An 18,127-nucleotide genomic window follows, 5' to 3' on the forward strand; every position below is an offset into this window, starting at 1 on the left:
ACAATGTTCCAGTAAACAGTTCAAAATGTTAGAGGAATATTCAGTTATCGTTTTTAATATAATATTTTACACTGGTTAAAAACATAATATTCTTTCAACACAATATCAAGTGGACAATTAAAAACGTTAGAATATTTTTTGAACTTTAAAACTATATTAGTGACATGCAATTGAAATAAATTGAGAATATTATTATTAATTTAAACATTTTTTGAAAATATTTACAAAATATAATTTTGCTGTCTGGGATTATTATTATATCTAATATATATAACTCTTAATTCCCAAGTAGGCGTACTAGGTATACATATATACAATATACAGGTACTCCATCGAAATTATTATGTATTGTATATAATATAGTTATATAAGCGAAGTATAATGTAAGTATGTGTGTCGTGTAATCATCACAAGAATAAAAGTATAATATGCGCGAGTGGAATCAAAAATGTAATAGTCTTATTATACTATATACATCTCAGTACACGCAAGTATGCAACTGTCACAATAATTTAATTATTTTAGTCGGGCGGTCGACACTATAACGCTCTCGCTAGCGGTGTCCGGATTGCGTGTAGGATGAGTGCGCTAGTGCGCACGGACAAAACGTGGTTTATATTTTGTTATCGCATATAATTGTCCGTTGGTTTAAAAATAAAAATAGTATAGCACTGAAATACAGAATGATAACATAAAGTGTGGTTATAGTTTATATTATATCATTTATATCGTGATGTTAATATTTCTGATCGATTCGGATGTGTAAATTGCGTTTATACTTTCATAGTTATAATACCCTGATATAAATAACTTAAATTATATCATAATAATATTATACGCAATAGTGGCAATACGCGATACGCCTGTGTAGTACAACTGTTGCCTGTTGGCTGTTCTAAGTTCTTATCGATATTTATTCGCAAGTCTCTCGTAACTCTAAACGCGTCCTGCATCATTAAAATAAATAAAGAGATTGTTCTGTACATAGAAGACGTCATCTTCAGTTATTTTGTACAGGTAAGTCATTTTATATTGTTGTTAATTCAAATATTATTATTTACTATCTAGTATTTTAATTTAATATAGGAACAACACGTTATCATAGTATTAGCACGCTATGCCGACATTTAAATAATTATTGTTATACAAATTTGATCTGATACTATTATGTTCTCATATTTAGGTATTTTTAAAACAATTTTTGCTTACCTAGTCAAAAAGCTTGTGAATTTAATACAAAGTTCCTCATGAGTTGTTTTATACAGCTGTTTATGTTATTCGCTATTATTATTTACATGCATTTGAAGTTATCATAATTTCCAAGTGATTTTGTGGTTAAATATTTATAAAATGTTCCAATTTCTATTTCTTATTTTTATATGCATGTTAAAATTTAAATTTGGATGAAATTAGATAAAAATAATAATAAAAATAATAAAAATAATAAAAATAAAAGAATAACGAACTGGTTATTTTATTGTACCTAATACAAATATAATATTATGTGTGAGATATTGAAACTTTGAAATGTAGCATTGTTATATTTTATATACATTAGTTACGTTACATATACCTATAAATAATCAGACTACTAGAATTATTATAGTTAGGTATATTTAGATTATAGTGGCAGCGAAATAATTTAAAGCTAATTAATAATAATAAGTGTTTATCGATTTGAGAATATACTGATGTACTATTATTATTTAATATTTATTTTATGGTGTTAGGCTTTAGGTATAATAAGTATACTTAGGTATATAGTAACATATTTATATTATGCAAATGGAACTTTTTTTTTTAACTTTGCAATGGATTAGGGAAAAACATGATAATAGAATAGGTATATATATAATATATTATATATTATATAATTTACTTTCTTTATACTTTCTGCAAATCAATTATTTTTACTCTTGTATGGCAATTTAATTATTATAAACCTATTTATTGAAACTGGTATTAGGTGTTTACTTTAATTTTCACTTAAATGTCCTATTGTTACCTATTGTTAAATTCCAAATTTCTATTACCTATTCATTCAAATTTTAATAAAAATATCTTATAATAAAATAATACCTTTAAAGTAAAAATTAAAAATAGCAACTTAGGTACTTTATTATTTCTTAGTTACTTTAATAATCACAATATTCCTTAATATTTTGATGTAGGTATTTATAAAAACTACTTATTTATATCAAATATGAAACTTTTTTTATTTTTATTTAGCTATTAGATGTACGAGTATAAAGATTACTAATTAGGTTGTTTTCTTGTTTTATTTTATAAATTTCCTATTTTAGAAAAAAATGCCTAGAAAGCGACTTCAATTTCATCAATTGTCTAGTAGGAGTAAAAGAAGAAGAGTAAATGAAAGTGCTGGTTGTTCACATTGGTCTGATGATAGTGACAATAAAATAAATACTACAGCAAGTAATGCTAAAAATACAAATTTTTCAATTGTTCTTGATCCTGTATCTTCAGAAAATTATAATACAGAGATTGAAAAGCATCAAACAACATTTTCTGAAAATAACCAGTCTCCAAGCAGTACATCTAGTGATAATGAACAATTTTTTCAGTTTAATTTTGATTTGTCTCCACCCGGGTCTCCACTAGTATTATTTTCACCTGTTGATGTAAATGAAGATGCTAATTGTTATGTATTATAAATATAAATAATAACATAAACGTATTATATAGACATTTATTGTTGACAGTATAAATCGTAATGACGTACAATATATTTCTACTCGCTAATAACCGATGGACAGTCCCCACCGATCGTAATATGATACTTATGATTATTGTTAGTATAAACAGTATAGGTGTAATATCATATAATATAAATGCTGAATATGCAACATCTTTTTCCTTAAAAAAAAAAATATATAATATATATAAGTAGTATTTTGTGTATTGCTTAATCGCTATGTTAGTGTGTTAGTAAGTTTAATTACATTAATTATAATCACTTGGAGAATATCGCTGAGGTGGTTTTCTAGATCTAATTGGTCTGGGTGTTTTATTTATTATTATAGTATCAGAATTTTGTTTTGCACCTACGGTTTCGATATTTTCAGTATTTTCATTTATTTGTCTAGTGGGTGTAAGTGAAATTGAATTATTCGCTGGTGTCAGCGATTTATCAATGAGTAATTGATCATTGTGTCTCTTCCAAATAGTTCCGTCATCGAGCTCTACATCGTGTGAATTACAACTAATGGATTTGATAATTTTACCCTTTTGCCATTTATTGTTATTATTCCTATAATCTCTAGCTAAAACATTATCACCTGTATTGAATGATACTATCCTATTACCACTATTGTTTATTTGTGATATTTGTCGTTCAATAACCACTTCACTTGTATTCGGCATTAACGCGTCAAATTGTAAACGTGTTGATCGACCTAACATTAGTTTAGCTGGCGTTTCTCGTGTTGTTGAATGAGGTGTATTACGATACATCAAAAGAAATTTATTTAATTGGGATTGTGCAGTCGAGCATTTTTAAAACAATTTTTTTATTGTTTTGACTGCTGATTCCGCACAGCCGTTTGATTCTGGGTGAAATGGAGCGCCTGTCATATGCCTTATACCTAGATTTTTGCAATATGCTTGAAATTCAAAACCAGTGAAACATTTTGCACCATCTGATGTAATTGTTTTTGGAATTCCAAATCGTGCTATCGTTTCTGAAAATTTTTGAATAACAATTTCTGCTGTCATAAAATTTATTTGAAATACTTCTAACCATTTTGTGGTTGCGTCAACAATGACAAAAAAATATTTATTTTGAAATGGACCAAGAAAATCGCAATGCACTCTAGTCCACGGTTTTTCTGGCCATTTCCAAGGTGATGTTACAGATTTTGGCGGATTTTGCCTGACATTAATACAATTGTCGCAACTTTGTGTGATATTTTCGATTTCTTTGTCCATTCCTGGCCACCAAAAGTATGATCTCGCTAAACTTTTCATACTGGAAGAACCCATATGACACGAATGAAGTTCCTTGAGTATATTATTTCGAAATTTAGCTGGTATAATAACACGGTAACCCCATAATAGACATCCCTGTTCCACTGCAATTTGAGTTTTTCGTAAATTATATGAATTAAGTTCTAAATTTTTAGAAAAATCACTATTCCATTCTCCTGTTTTGACTGCGTTTAATACTTTGGCGAGAATTGTGTCTCTACTTGTTTCAATTTTTATTTTAGACCAGTCTAATGTGAAAGGTGATTGTTCGTGAATAAAATTAAAACTAATACATTCTTCATTATGATTTTCAATTTTTAATTTTGAACTTTTTGTTCGTGATAAAAAATCGGCTGTATTATCTTCGGATTTTACATATTTTATGTCGAAATCGAATGATTATAAAACATAGGCCCATCGTTGTAATCTATTAGCCGCGTAAATTGGGATACCTTTCTTATCACCGAAAATATATATTAACGGTTTATGGTCGGTTTCTAATAGAAAATGCCTACCATATAAATAGTCATAAAATTTCGTAACCCCGTAAATAATTGCTAAAGCTTCTTTTTCAATTTGTGGAAATTTACATTCTGACTCAGATAGAACTCTTGATGCATATGCTATAGGTTTTTCAGTCCGATCTAGGTACACATGGGAAAGAACTGCGCCTAGTGCATAAGATGATGAGTCTACAACGAGTTTAATCGGAATATTATGATCATAATATGCCAATACGGGTTTCGAAATTAAAATTTGTTTGACTTTATTGAATGCTTGGTCACATTTTGGTGTCCAATTCCATTCACTGCCGTTACGTAAAAGAGTGTACAATGGTTTTAAAATATTTGCAGCGTTTGGAATAAATTTTATATAATACGTAACTAAACCTAAAAATGATTTTAGCAATGTTTTATTTTCTGGGACAATGGCATCGTTTATAACATCTGTGTGTTTTGTTAGTGTGTGTAAACCATTTTCATCTAACCTGTGACCCAAATATTCAATTGACTTTTGCATAAATTTGCATTTATTCAACTTTACTCTTAAACCTGCATTTGACAATACATTTAGTAATTTGTCTAAACGAGCATTGTGCTCTGTGATAGTGGAACCTGCAACAATAATGTCGTCTTGGAATATACCTATGCCCTCAAGACCTGCTGTTGAAGTTTCCATAGCTTTTTGAAACTCCCCTGCTGACGACTTTATTCCAAAAGGGTTGCGTGTATAGCTAAATAAACCTTTATGTGTGTTAATAGTGGTATATTTGCGATCAGGTTCTTTAATAACCATTTGTTGGTATGCGTCTTTTAAATCTATTTTCGAAAAATATTTTGAACCACTAATATTTGCATATAAATGTTCTATTTTTGGAAGAGGGTATTCAGTCCCTTCTAATACCGGATTTATTGTTATTTTAAAATCACCGCAAATTCTAACCGTGCCGTCTGGTTTTAATATTGGTACTATTGGAGTTGCCCATTCGCTGTGGTCGACGGAAACTAAAATGTTGCTTTTGATTAAACGCTCAATTTCGGTTTCAACTTTTCCCTTTAATGCTAATGGAATAGACCTATGTTTGTAAAATTTAGGTACTGCCGCCGCTTTGATATTTAATGAAATTTCGTATTTGTTAAAAGTGCCTATTTCATCTTTAAAAACATTGTTATATTTTTTTATAATACTATCGACACTTACGTCATTTTCAATACTAAACAAGGTAAAACATTTTATGTTTTTTTATATCATTTCGACCTATTAATGGAGGACCACCATTGTCGATAACATAAAGGCACATTGTAAATTTTTTATTTTGGTACACCGAATCGACAAATATTTTTCCTATCGGTTTAATGTCGTTGCCGACGTAATCAGATAGCGAAATGTCATTTTTTTTTTAATTTGATATGACTAAACAGTTGATGATATAATCTTTTTGAAATTACGCTATGTTGTGAACCGGTATCAATTTCGAAGCTTACATTATTGTTTTGTACAATTAAATTAACTGTAAACGGTTTTACCGCTTTATTTTGAAAATTTTGATCAATTATGGAAAAAAAAGTATTCGAAAGATCATAATTAACTGTTTCGTCATCATCATTATTATCATACAAAAATTTATTTTGTGTTTTTATATTTTTCTTTTCTTTCATACCCTTTTTACATACGGTGGACAAATGACCTTTTTCACCACAATTGTTGCACTCGAAGCCCTTGTATCTGCAGTCTTTTTGAAAATGATTGGAACGGCCACAAATTCCGCATTTGATTTTTGACTCCTTGTATGTGTTGAACCCCTTCTTGGCAGTATGTCCATTATTTTTTTGTTGGTACTTCAAGTCTGCGTATTCTTCTTTTTTCCAGCCACTCTTGTCATTTATTGCAGCTTCTTTGGCTGTCGCGATTTCCATTAGATTTGAATATGGAACTCCAATTTTTGAGGCATCCTCTTCTAACAGACGATCTTGGATTGGTCCTGAACCCATTCCGACAACAAATATGTCTCTAATGACTGTTGTTAGTTCCGACGAAAACCCACATTTTGAAGCAAGATTTTTGACACGTGCTCCCCATTGGCACACCGATTCATCTTGTCTTTGTTTAGCTTGATAAAATGTATACCTAGCCGCGAAGTACGATTTTATTGGTTTGAAATATTTGTTCAAACTTTTCATTAGAGTTTCATACTCAACATCGTTTGGCGTGCTAGGAACACATAAACTAAAAAAGTACTTTGTGAATTTCCTCACTGACTGATGATAATAGAATGGCTCTTTTTTGAATATTATTTTCGATGGCATTTGCCAAAAAAAAATTTGTCAATTTTGACTCAAAAATTGTGATATCCATACCTGTTTCAAAGTTTCCAGGTGACCCCATAACTTGATTGAAGTTCGTTATGGATTCTGTCTTAGGAGTTGCCATTTTGTATTAGTATGAATACAATACTTGAAACTTCTAATGCACTAGTGATTACGATTAAATTATTATTTTCTTCGTCGCCAATTTGTTATGTATTATAAATATAAATAATAACATAAACGTATTATATAGACATTTATTGTTGACAGTATAAATCGTAATGACGTACAATATATTTCTACTCGCTAATAACCGATGGACAGTCCCCACCGATCGTAATATGATACTTATGATTATTGTTAGTATAAACAGTATAGGTGTAATATCATATAATATAAATGCTGAATATGCAACACTAATAATCAGTCTTTAGATATTAATAAATTTCTTCGAAATTGGTCTATTAAATATAATATTACTGATGTATCTTTATCTGCTTTGTTAGTTGGCTTGAAAGAAAATGTTACTATCTTAAATACAATTTTGCCATCTGATGCCAGAACCTTATTAAAAACAAATATTGTGTTTGAAAAAAAGAATATTGAACCTGGCCATTATTTACATATTGGATTGGAAACCCAGTTAAAACGTTTGCTTAAAAGTTGTCCATTAATTAATGAAATACAAGAATTAAAATTAATAGTGAATGTTGACGGTCTTCCTATTTTCAAAAGTTCTGCAGGACAAGTTATTCCAATATTAATTTCAGTCGTTAATATTCTACAATTTAAAAAAAATATATTTCCTGTCGGAATTTATTATGGTTTACAGAAACCTAATGATATGGCTCAATTTCTTCAAACTTTTGTTGATGAAGTTATAGTTTTAACAGAAAGAGGTATATGTAATGAAAATGGTAGTGTAATTTCAGTAAAAATTGTTGGTTTTTGTTGTGATGCCCCAGCAAAGAAAGACATATTGGGTATTAAAGGTCACGGTGGATATTCATCTTGCACTAAATGCACAGTCCATGGTATTACTGTGGGTAACAAGCGTGTTTTTACTGAATTAAGTTCTGCACCAAGAACTAATGAAGACTTCATTAATTGGGTTGATACAAATTATAGACAGTCTGATACACCATTGACAAAAATACCTAGCATTGATTTTGTTAAGTCAATAATTTTAGATTATTTACATTTTGTTTGCCTGGGAGTAATGCGCACTATGTTATTAACATGGTATGATGGAGTTATACCATTTAAGTTATCACGCCAACTAATACAAAAAGTATCAGATTTTATGTACAATAACCGTTTAAATTTACCATCAGAGTTTGCAAGGAAGCCTCGTGAACTTAAGTATCTTTTGAGGTGGAAAGGAGTTGAGTATCGATCTTTTATGTTGTACCTTGCGGTAGTAGCTTTAAAAGGTGTTTTAGATGACAACAAATATAATAATTTTTTAACATTAAATGTGGCAATGTCTATACTGCTTAATCCAAAAACATGCAACAATGAAGAAATGAGGGAATATGCAAGATCTCTTTTACAACATTTTGTGCAAACGTTTATGACTCTCTATAGTGAGAGCTTTATAACTCACAATTTTCATGGGCTAATACATTTAGTAGATGACGCACAACATTTTGCACCTATGATTGATGCGTTTACACTCGACTCAATTTCTGCATTTCCGTTTGAAAATTTTCTTCAAAAATTAAAAAATATGATTAGAGGGAAAAATAAACCGTTAGAACAAATTGGAAAACGACTAGCACAATTGTTCTCTGATGATCATTTCTTTTCTTTCCAATCAATTCCATCTGGCAATTTTCCTATATTATCAAATATGCATTGTAGTGGACCTTTACCTGTAAATTGTAAAGGGCCACAGTATAAAACATTGTAATTTTATGATTTTGTAATTAAAATAGTATCACCCAATAATTGCTGTGCAACGACAAGTAATGCTATTGTAATAGTAGAAAATATTTGTTTTTCCACAGAGTTACAATCTTCTGTAATTGTTGATTGTTGGAAGAAAATTTCTTGTAAAAAATAACTTTTTTACAGTGCCTTGTGAAAGTTCTACTATTGGTATTTATAAAGTAGAAAAATTATCGAATCTAAAAGTATGGCCTATTTCTAAGGTTTGCATGAAGTATGTTGTTTTGCCTTACAAACAATTTTTTATTGTTTTTCCTTTATTGCATTCAGCATAATAGTATATTAACTTTTTTATTTTTTATATGATCTGAATTATTATGTTACCTATATTTTATATTACCTAAACTTACCTATATAACTACCTACTACTTATTAAAATCAATGTATATAAATATAATATATTTTTACTATGTTTATTTCATTATATTATACTCTTATAATTATATTAATCTGTTTCCATTTACAAAATATACACGCTATCAATATTTTGTTTATTTTATGGAGGTTATTTTAAGTTTTTACTTTAAATATGTATTATATATTTCAAAATATGATATGAAATGTGGACATAATTTGTATTTTTTCTTTATTTTTTTTTACAGTATGTGGACTTTAATATATATTTATGAACCAGATGAGTAGCCAATACCAGATTTAATACCAAATACTTGGTTAATTAATGATGTAAAATGTTGGTACCCATTAAATTTTCGTATGTCAACAATTAAATCATTAACAAAATCTCAAGCAAATCCAGATCCTAAAAATTGGGAACAACTAAAAATTGAAATCATCGAAAGAGACATAAGTATGAAATTAACAATGAATTAATAAAATGTAAAATGTATCAATAATTGTAATTAACACATTTTTCATATCTAATTTTATTATTTGTTTATTTACAGACAATTATGATTATGGTTTGAAATTAATGTATAGAGCGCCAGAGCGGCTAAACACAACGAGTTGCATTCTGAAGCTGAACTAGAAAGAGGTAGAGGAATGAGACCAAAATTAAAAAAACGTAATTTGTTTGAAGACATTGACCATGGCTTTTCAACTAATATTGATGAGATAATTCAAAATGATTCAGCTGAAGATATAATAACAATTCCTTACCCTAAATGCCCAAAAAAACTGAAAGTCAACTGTATGCATATTTAATATAATTCTGTATGAACTAATTGGTGAATAAGTAATTATTAATATTGTAGATACACCGCCACAACCTACTTGTTCAAACGTATCAGAATCAACTATTTCGTACAGTACCCCTAAGATAAGTGGCATTAGTAAGTATTTTTATTTACTTCTATCATCTATCATTCAAGTTAGGATTTTTATTTTATTTATTCTAAGTATAGGTATGTATCAAGTTAATAATTATAAAATTGAGTTATTGAAAAATATAATTGTACAGATGCTTATTATTATAGATTCTATATTAAAACTGCATACAAATGACATTGGGCTTTATAAATATTCAATTGATATTTAATAATCATTATTAATAAGAAATTTTTTTTTTCATGTGTTATTATAAAGGTGCAATAATTGATGGTGAAGAACATTTATCTCCAAACGTAGTAAACAGTTTCTATACAGCTGGTAATTTAAATATATTTTGATTATACATTTTGTCGTTTTTGTAAATTAATTATTCAAGTTGTATTAAAATATTTTTATTACTTGTGTTAATGTAATATGTAATGTTTTATTTTTTTGTAGACAATGTAATGATGAGCAACAGTACAGGCGGTAGGCCTGTAGCAGCCGTAGCTAATGGTTCACATGCTGGTGAAATTCGATGCAATCTTTCCAAAAAATATCATTCTTGTTCGTTTGATAATATTAAAGATATAAATAATATCCAAATGATATTAGTTGCCATATCACACAATATGTGTAAAATATCTGGTAAGTAGGTATTTTAAAAACGGTATCTATAATTTTGAGCTATCATTATTCTAGAATGACAAATAGGTACAATTAAAAATTAAATAGGTACAATGACAAATACTTAAATACAAAAATTATAATTTATATTTTATATTTACAGCAGATATTCAGAAAATCAAATCAAATATGATCCACATGAAAAGTGAAATGGAATCTTTCATTCTTAATGACACTAAGAAAGTAAACAACAATGAATCACAAAACCTTGAAAAAAGAACTGAAGATATATTATCAATATTTCCTTTAAGTACTGATGATGAGCTTTTGGCTATAGAATGTAAATTAAAAGATAAGGATTTATCATATACTCAAAAATTGGTAAGTAACATTTAAAATAATGTTTTGTTTTTTAGATATTTTATTACCTACAATCTACTGCATATACGCTGGTCAGGGATCGCGGTATGCCTATTAGAAAGGATTTGGATTTCTGGATACAGCTGTATGTTTATGGAATATATATTTAATTACCATTAATATAAAGAATGGTGCACTTAACCACAGTTAAGTTAGGGGAAAAAATCTTGGTAATTCTTGATTATATGACATGGTTAGGTTATATAAGAACTAAACAAATCAACGAACTTCATTATTTGTACTTGGATACTTTTATACTTTTGAACTAATATATTAAGGACTACGGCAAATATAAATAGACAACTAATTATTAATATGTAGTAACTTAATCATTACAGAATTTATTTAAATTCATATTTTTTACATCTCATTTATATAAAGAAACATATTTGAACACGGAATAATTATGGCAGTATATTTTTTATCTTATGCACCTACCTGATATTTAATTTTTAATTATATTATCATTTTATGTATTTTTCCTTTATTTATATTTAGATATCTGCTTTTATATTTGCAAGTGAAGGAAAAACAGCTGAAAAAGTAACTACTAGTCTTTTAAAACTAATATTTACACTTGAATTAGCTTCTGAATACAGCTGGAAAGGACAAAAGGGGAAAAAAACTTCAGGATCACCATATTTTCAAAGTTATTATTGGTAAGTTGATATAGAACACTTTGTATATTATGAACTGAACTTATATGAAGTATAGTTTAATGATAATAAATATTTATTAATTTTAGCTGCTGTAAAAAATAAGTTCCCTGGTATCAATAAAGATGATATAAAGCCTAACATAATGACTTGGTTTGCTCAAGCATCCCACAAAATTAAAACAAGGTAATTCTATATATGACATTAATATTATTATAGTAATTATAGTAGAATATCCTGTTTATATTTCCCTGGCCCACACACAATGTAGCAATAATTTGTGTTTATAGGAGAACGGATCCTATTGCTGTGTAAATATATTCTATACAATGTATTTATAATTATTAGTACGGAATTAATCAAATATTTGTTAGTTGTATTTTTTACGCCATTTTCTATGTTAGTGATGATTAATATACCACTACCAATTATTAATAATACCTATTAGGCATATTATAGGAAAATTAAATGAATACCTACATGTAAAAATATTATTCTTTTTAACTACATTTTTAAATACATTTAAATTCAAAAATGTTTATTTTGCATCTGTTATAGCAAACAAGTCAATAAAGAAAGTTGCAATAATAATGGAAACTGTAGTGCCAACTACGATGGCAATCAATAATAAAATTGATAAAATATTATATCATCACGGCTGCTAGAACACAGAGAAGTTCTGCCAGAAGTTCTAGGTCTAATCTAATGCCAATCATCAATTTTTTCATTTAACACGTATATTATAAAAAAGTTATTCATAATATAATTAATATTAAGTTCATAATATTATATTACCACATTTTTATTATATAATTTAAATAATTACATTTTTAAGATAAAAAAAAAATTTTTTAAATATTTTCTATCATAAATTTAATACTCTAATAAAAATATATTTTTAATGTTTTTACAACGTTGTTTTTTCATTTCCTAAAAATGTTTCATCAAGATTTTTATAATTTTATAATTTATAAAATATTTTCTATTTAATCAAATAGCGGCCATTATAACATTTAATAAATATTTTTAGAATCATTTTTGAAATGTTTTAAAATTATTTTTTCAAATATTTAAATAATATTTTTTTGCTACTTGGGACAATACAAAATATATGGATAGAACATATTCGGACTGGGTACTAAGGTACTTCGGAAACATTCTAATTACAGACAATATATATTACATTATTGTTATAATATGTAATAAATAGAGCAGAGTAATTGTAGCATTTGCATTTTTTTTGTGCACACTGTGCACAGCAGTCATAAAAATACCGTTGTACAAAACAAATTCGTTTCATGTTTCCCCGAAGCTATAGTTTTGAAATTGTATTTGCATATAAACGCTTATTTTGAGTTATTTTAGTTTTTATGTCATATGTCTTCCATTTTGTACTTTTTGATGCTTATTCAAAATAATTTATTGTTTCATCAACATTTTTATTTGTTTATTTATACAACCAATGAACCAAAGTAATATTAAAAACACCTATTATTATTCAATTCAACTTCCAAGGTGAAAATGTGTGTCAATCCTTTAAAATTTGAAACTAAATTTTTTGTCAATTAAGTTTTTGAAGTTGAAACATTAATTTGTAGAATGATCTGAATCCCATAAATTAAAATAATTCAATACTTATTGTAATTTTTCATAAATATTCATTTCAAAATTTTTATTATTAATTCTATTTTGCTTTAGTGATTTTCAAGATTTTTTAGAGCTACAAGGGTCATCTCCCATAGTAATAATTAATAATGCATGTTTACATAAATACACACATGACACATCTATACTATGATAATATTTAGGTTAGGACGGTTAAGTTTTTAATTCTGTGGTAATAATCTTAGATAATTATATAATATAGATATGTATATTCAATACACATTTATGTTACAGCTAAAGTGTTGAATTCCGATATTTAATGAAATAACTAGGTACTTCATGAATTACCTACGAATGTTAGTTAGAGTATGAAATAATACATGAACATTTTACTTTAACTATTTATTTCATAGAATATCTAGTTATTCTATACAATTTCAATTCGACATCCGTATAAAATACATTATGTAATTATTACACTACTAGTTACTACTAAGTCATTTAATTGTTAATTATGTATAATAATATATTATACCTATAAACGTGTTTTATTTTTCTATTTTATTTGCTAAAACGGTAATGTACAAAATATACCCTATACTCCTATTCATACGTCTTATTTGCCCAGACAGACCTCAATTTGGATCGATTATTCTAAACTGTTGGTTCGCTAACCACGTCGGGCAACCGGTCAAAAAAAAATAATCATATAGAGTGCACGTCATGAAATCTTTTCGCGTAATTTTACGACTACAATTTTATCGATGTTAAAATAATATTATTTAATTTGCTTATTTATTTATTGTCGTGACTGGTTTTGAACATTATTATGACCTCCGGGTCGAAACGGTTACAATATAATATAACAATAATAAGTGTCGTATGGGAATTTTTTTCGTCCGTTTTTTTTCCATGGTGTCATATCATATTATTGTAATACTAGCTGCTGTCGGAAACTCGCTGTCCTGAAACTCGGGGGATAGGTGAGACTCGCTGAAGTGGGCGGTGGAGGCTAGTGACGACAATGTCGTCGTAGTTTTACATATAAAAATTGTTCCTGTTTAAAAACAAAAATTTGAGGAGGTGATAAGGATTTCTGATAATGCTTGGCGAACGCGTTACGAAGGCGGGAATGTTTGAATTTCGAGTTTGAGTGTCTAGATATATTCTCACATCACCTATGGCCTATGGAAATCGGCCATTGAATAATACGGCCTCCCGTCGCATGTCCGATGCTTTTTCGTATGTAAAAAATCGTCAATTTGAAATCAATGTTTCAGTGTCTAGCAAGTTAATCTCCTCAAGTGAATATCGATTAACATATATGCAGCAGCTTGTCAGGTAGGCAATCCACCTGCGGTGGATTGCAGACCCTCTGTTCCGCGGCAATACATGAAATTCGGCTACTTTGGTAGTATAAACCTATTCTGTACACGCATAATATATTATTATAAACATTTTAGAGCACACATGATTGTATTCGCCATGATAAACCCTAAGCAAATTTTATCATACACAGAGAAGTAACGTAAACCATACACACCACACATATATATATATTATATACCAGCCATTGAATTATACGGCCTCTCGTCGCATGTCCGATGCTTTTTCGTATGTAAAAAATCTTCAATTTGAAATCCATGTTTTGGTGTCTAGCAAGTTAATCTCCCCAAGTGAATATCGATTAACATATGTGCAGCAGCTTATCAGGTAGGCAATCCACCTGCGGTGGATTGCAGACCCTCTGTTCCACGGCAATAAATAAAACTGCGCTACTTTGGTAGTAGATATATATCTATTTTGTTCACGAAAAATATATGAATAACAAAACGCATATAAACGTATTTAATCTGATAAACCAATAGCATTTGATCATATAGACAGTCAATTTTATAAATAACACGCAATTCGCAATAGAAATTCACGATGAATAATAATAAAGTATTAAGTGAATTAAGAAATTAATGAATATCACAAATAAAATGGTGTGCATGCCGTGTAGAAATTCTTATGATTAACAGAGTACCTATGGTTTAGTCACAAATTAGTAATAAGTATTAATACAATGATGATTTATTTTAATGTGTTTCTGTTACATTTGCATTGATGAAATGAGTAATATAAAAGATATTCCTTTTATATATGTGTTTTTCTTCAAGGTGTTCCTATATAGTAAATTTTTTTTATATACCTATATCATCGAACCTAACTTATATTAAAATTATATACGTCATCATAAGTTCGAACAAATTACTGCTGGTAGTTGTGTAGCCTATAGGTTATTGAATAATACTGAAGACAACATATTGTATGTTTTAAGGAATTGGAATTTATTTAGTGTAACCAATGGCTTATTTTATATTATATACTACTATATACTATTTTGTATACTATACAGTATACACACACATAGCTTAATTAAATGGTTTTTTTTTTCTTGAAAACGGTTTATTATGGAAGACGGATCGTAAATGGTTAGGTACCCATCAATTATCATTTATCGTCGTTGTGGGATATCCAAATACATTTAGGCATATAGCTCTAATTGGTTTTCAGTGATGGTGGAGCAACCTTCACTAAAAAAAGAACTAAGTAATAATATAACAAAAAATAATTAAATAAAATTCGAAAAAAATGCAAAAGATCTCAGGTGGCTATGTTATTTAAATGAGCCACCGCAATAACTTAGCTAGTCCTACAACTAACAATTTTATTATTATTAATTAATTAATAAATAATACGATGTACGCGTAGATATAAGATGCGAAGTGATTAACGGTACTAAGCGATATCCAGAGACCACAGTATTTTCAAAAACACTTTTATCGATATCATTGATATCAATAAATAGATCACGCGTAGTTATTAAATATAACAGACTAAAAACACGGACTACCTAGTATTCAAGTATTTATTGTAGGTATAATATGCAACAGTAATTCGAGTGACAAATTATGATCATTAGAACATTGGAAAATTATGAAAAAAAAAAAAAAACGAAAAAAACATTAGGACATCGGTAAATTAAAAAAAATACAAAAAAAAGATCAAACAAATTAAATCAATTAATTTTGTTATCATTAGAACTCCTTCTTTCCTTAAGAAGTCGGAGAGAAATCTGTCATCAAATTTATTATTCTCCGCCGCCGGGATCGAACCCTATACCCTAACATCTAATGCCTAACGCCTAACCTACTGGGACATCCTACTGAGATACTGGATTCTGGAAAAACTTTAGCATTTAAACCGTTTTAATTTAGCGGCGATTAATACTAAAAACGTTTAAACGTGTGAATTATGTGTCAGTTAACATTATAATATAGTAGGTATGTTTGTTTTTAATCGATGTGTTTATACTATTTCGGTATAGTATATCCATCTATGATTCTGTTCATATTGTACTAAGTTATGTTTCTATTCACTGTTTAGTCATAACATTTAGTTAACCTACCATTATTTTATTGCATATTGTAACTAACAAAATTAATCAAGAAGTCATGTGAATACACAGCAATTTCTTTTTTGTTAGGTATAAAATAAAATCAAAACATATTGTAATATATACAAAATCATTGTGTATATTTTAAAAATACATATACACGGCTAAATAATTAAGTTCTAGGTAAATTTTAAATAATTTACAATTAGTCGTTACTTCTAAATGTAGTGTAATATCAATATATTATTTTTTATTTATTTTGATAGTCTATGTTTGAGTAATTTTATTAAAATCAAACTATTGAAGTCCGTTTAACTAAATTTGCTTATTAATTTATTCTAATTCTAATGATTTCTACACAATTTATCAAAATAAGGGAGTTTAACATTATATGCATGTATCTGTGTATTATACTATTTAATACAAATAACATTTAATGTTGTCAACGAACTGTTTTGTGACTATACTATTATATTACATTGGTGTACATTTGTGGGCTTGGTTAAATAACTAACCTAACCAATATAGATTACCTACTTATAGAATCTACCTTGCCCAACAATAGCATAATTTAATACCGTATCCATTTCAGTACATATAGACCTTCATAACTAACACCGTCAATGAACTAAAGTGTTATTTAGATCTATCACATATTTAATAATTTATTTTGATAGTCTATGTTTGAGTAATTTTATTAAAATCAAACTATTGAAGTTGGTTTAACTAAATTTGCTTATTAATTTATTCTAATTCTAACGATTTTTACACAATTTGTCAAATTAAGGAAGTTTAACATTATATGCATGTATCTGTGTATTATACTATTTAATACAAATAACATTTAATGTTGTCAACGAACTGTTTTGTGACTATACTATTATATTACATTGGTGTACATTTGTGGGCTTGGTTAAATAACTAACCTAACCAATATAGATTACCTACTTATAGAATCTACCTTGCCCAACAATAGCATAATTTAATACCGTTTCCATTTCAGTACATATAGACCTTCATAACTAACACCGTCAATGAACTAAAGTGTTATTTAAATCTATCAAATATTTAAAAACAATAGGCTTTTCACAGTAGCTAACTTACCTATAAACAGTAATATTTAATAACACACTGACAATAATAGAGCCGGCGATGAACCAAAGCGTTAATATAATTACCAAAATATGCTTTTTCTGGTAAATTTGGGTAGGTATTTGATTATCACAAATGTGCAAAAATATAGACTACTCATAGAACCTAAATTATTTATCAACAATAATATTTAATGTTTTATCCGTCCCATGAATGACATTCATACAGCCGTTAATAAATAAAACTGTCCATATTATTACCAAAAAATATTCTAC

The 18,127-nt window shown here is 28.1% G+C and overlaps 2 pseudogenes; both read left to right on the plus strand.

Moving 5' to 3' along the window:
* The first annotated feature begins 2,309 nt into the window (after positions 1 to 2,309).
* On the plus strand, positions 2,310 to 9,016 carry LOC149054534 (uncharacterized; annotated as a pseudogene).
* A 328-nt stretch (positions 9,017 to 9,344) lies between these two features.
* On the plus strand, positions 9,345 to 12,496 carry LOC149054535 (uncharacterized; annotated as a pseudogene).
* Positions 12,497 to 18,127: the final 5,631 nt, after the last annotated feature.

This window comes from Diuraphis noxia, unplaced genomic scaffold (genome assembly GCF_037042655.1).
Source record: "Diuraphis noxia isolate RWA-SAM2 unplaced genomic scaffold, SU_Dnox_SAM2 contig0006, whole genome shotgun sequence".
Classification (NCBI taxonomy): domain Eukaryota; kingdom Metazoa; phylum Arthropoda; class Insecta; order Hemiptera; family Aphididae; genus Diuraphis; species Diuraphis noxia.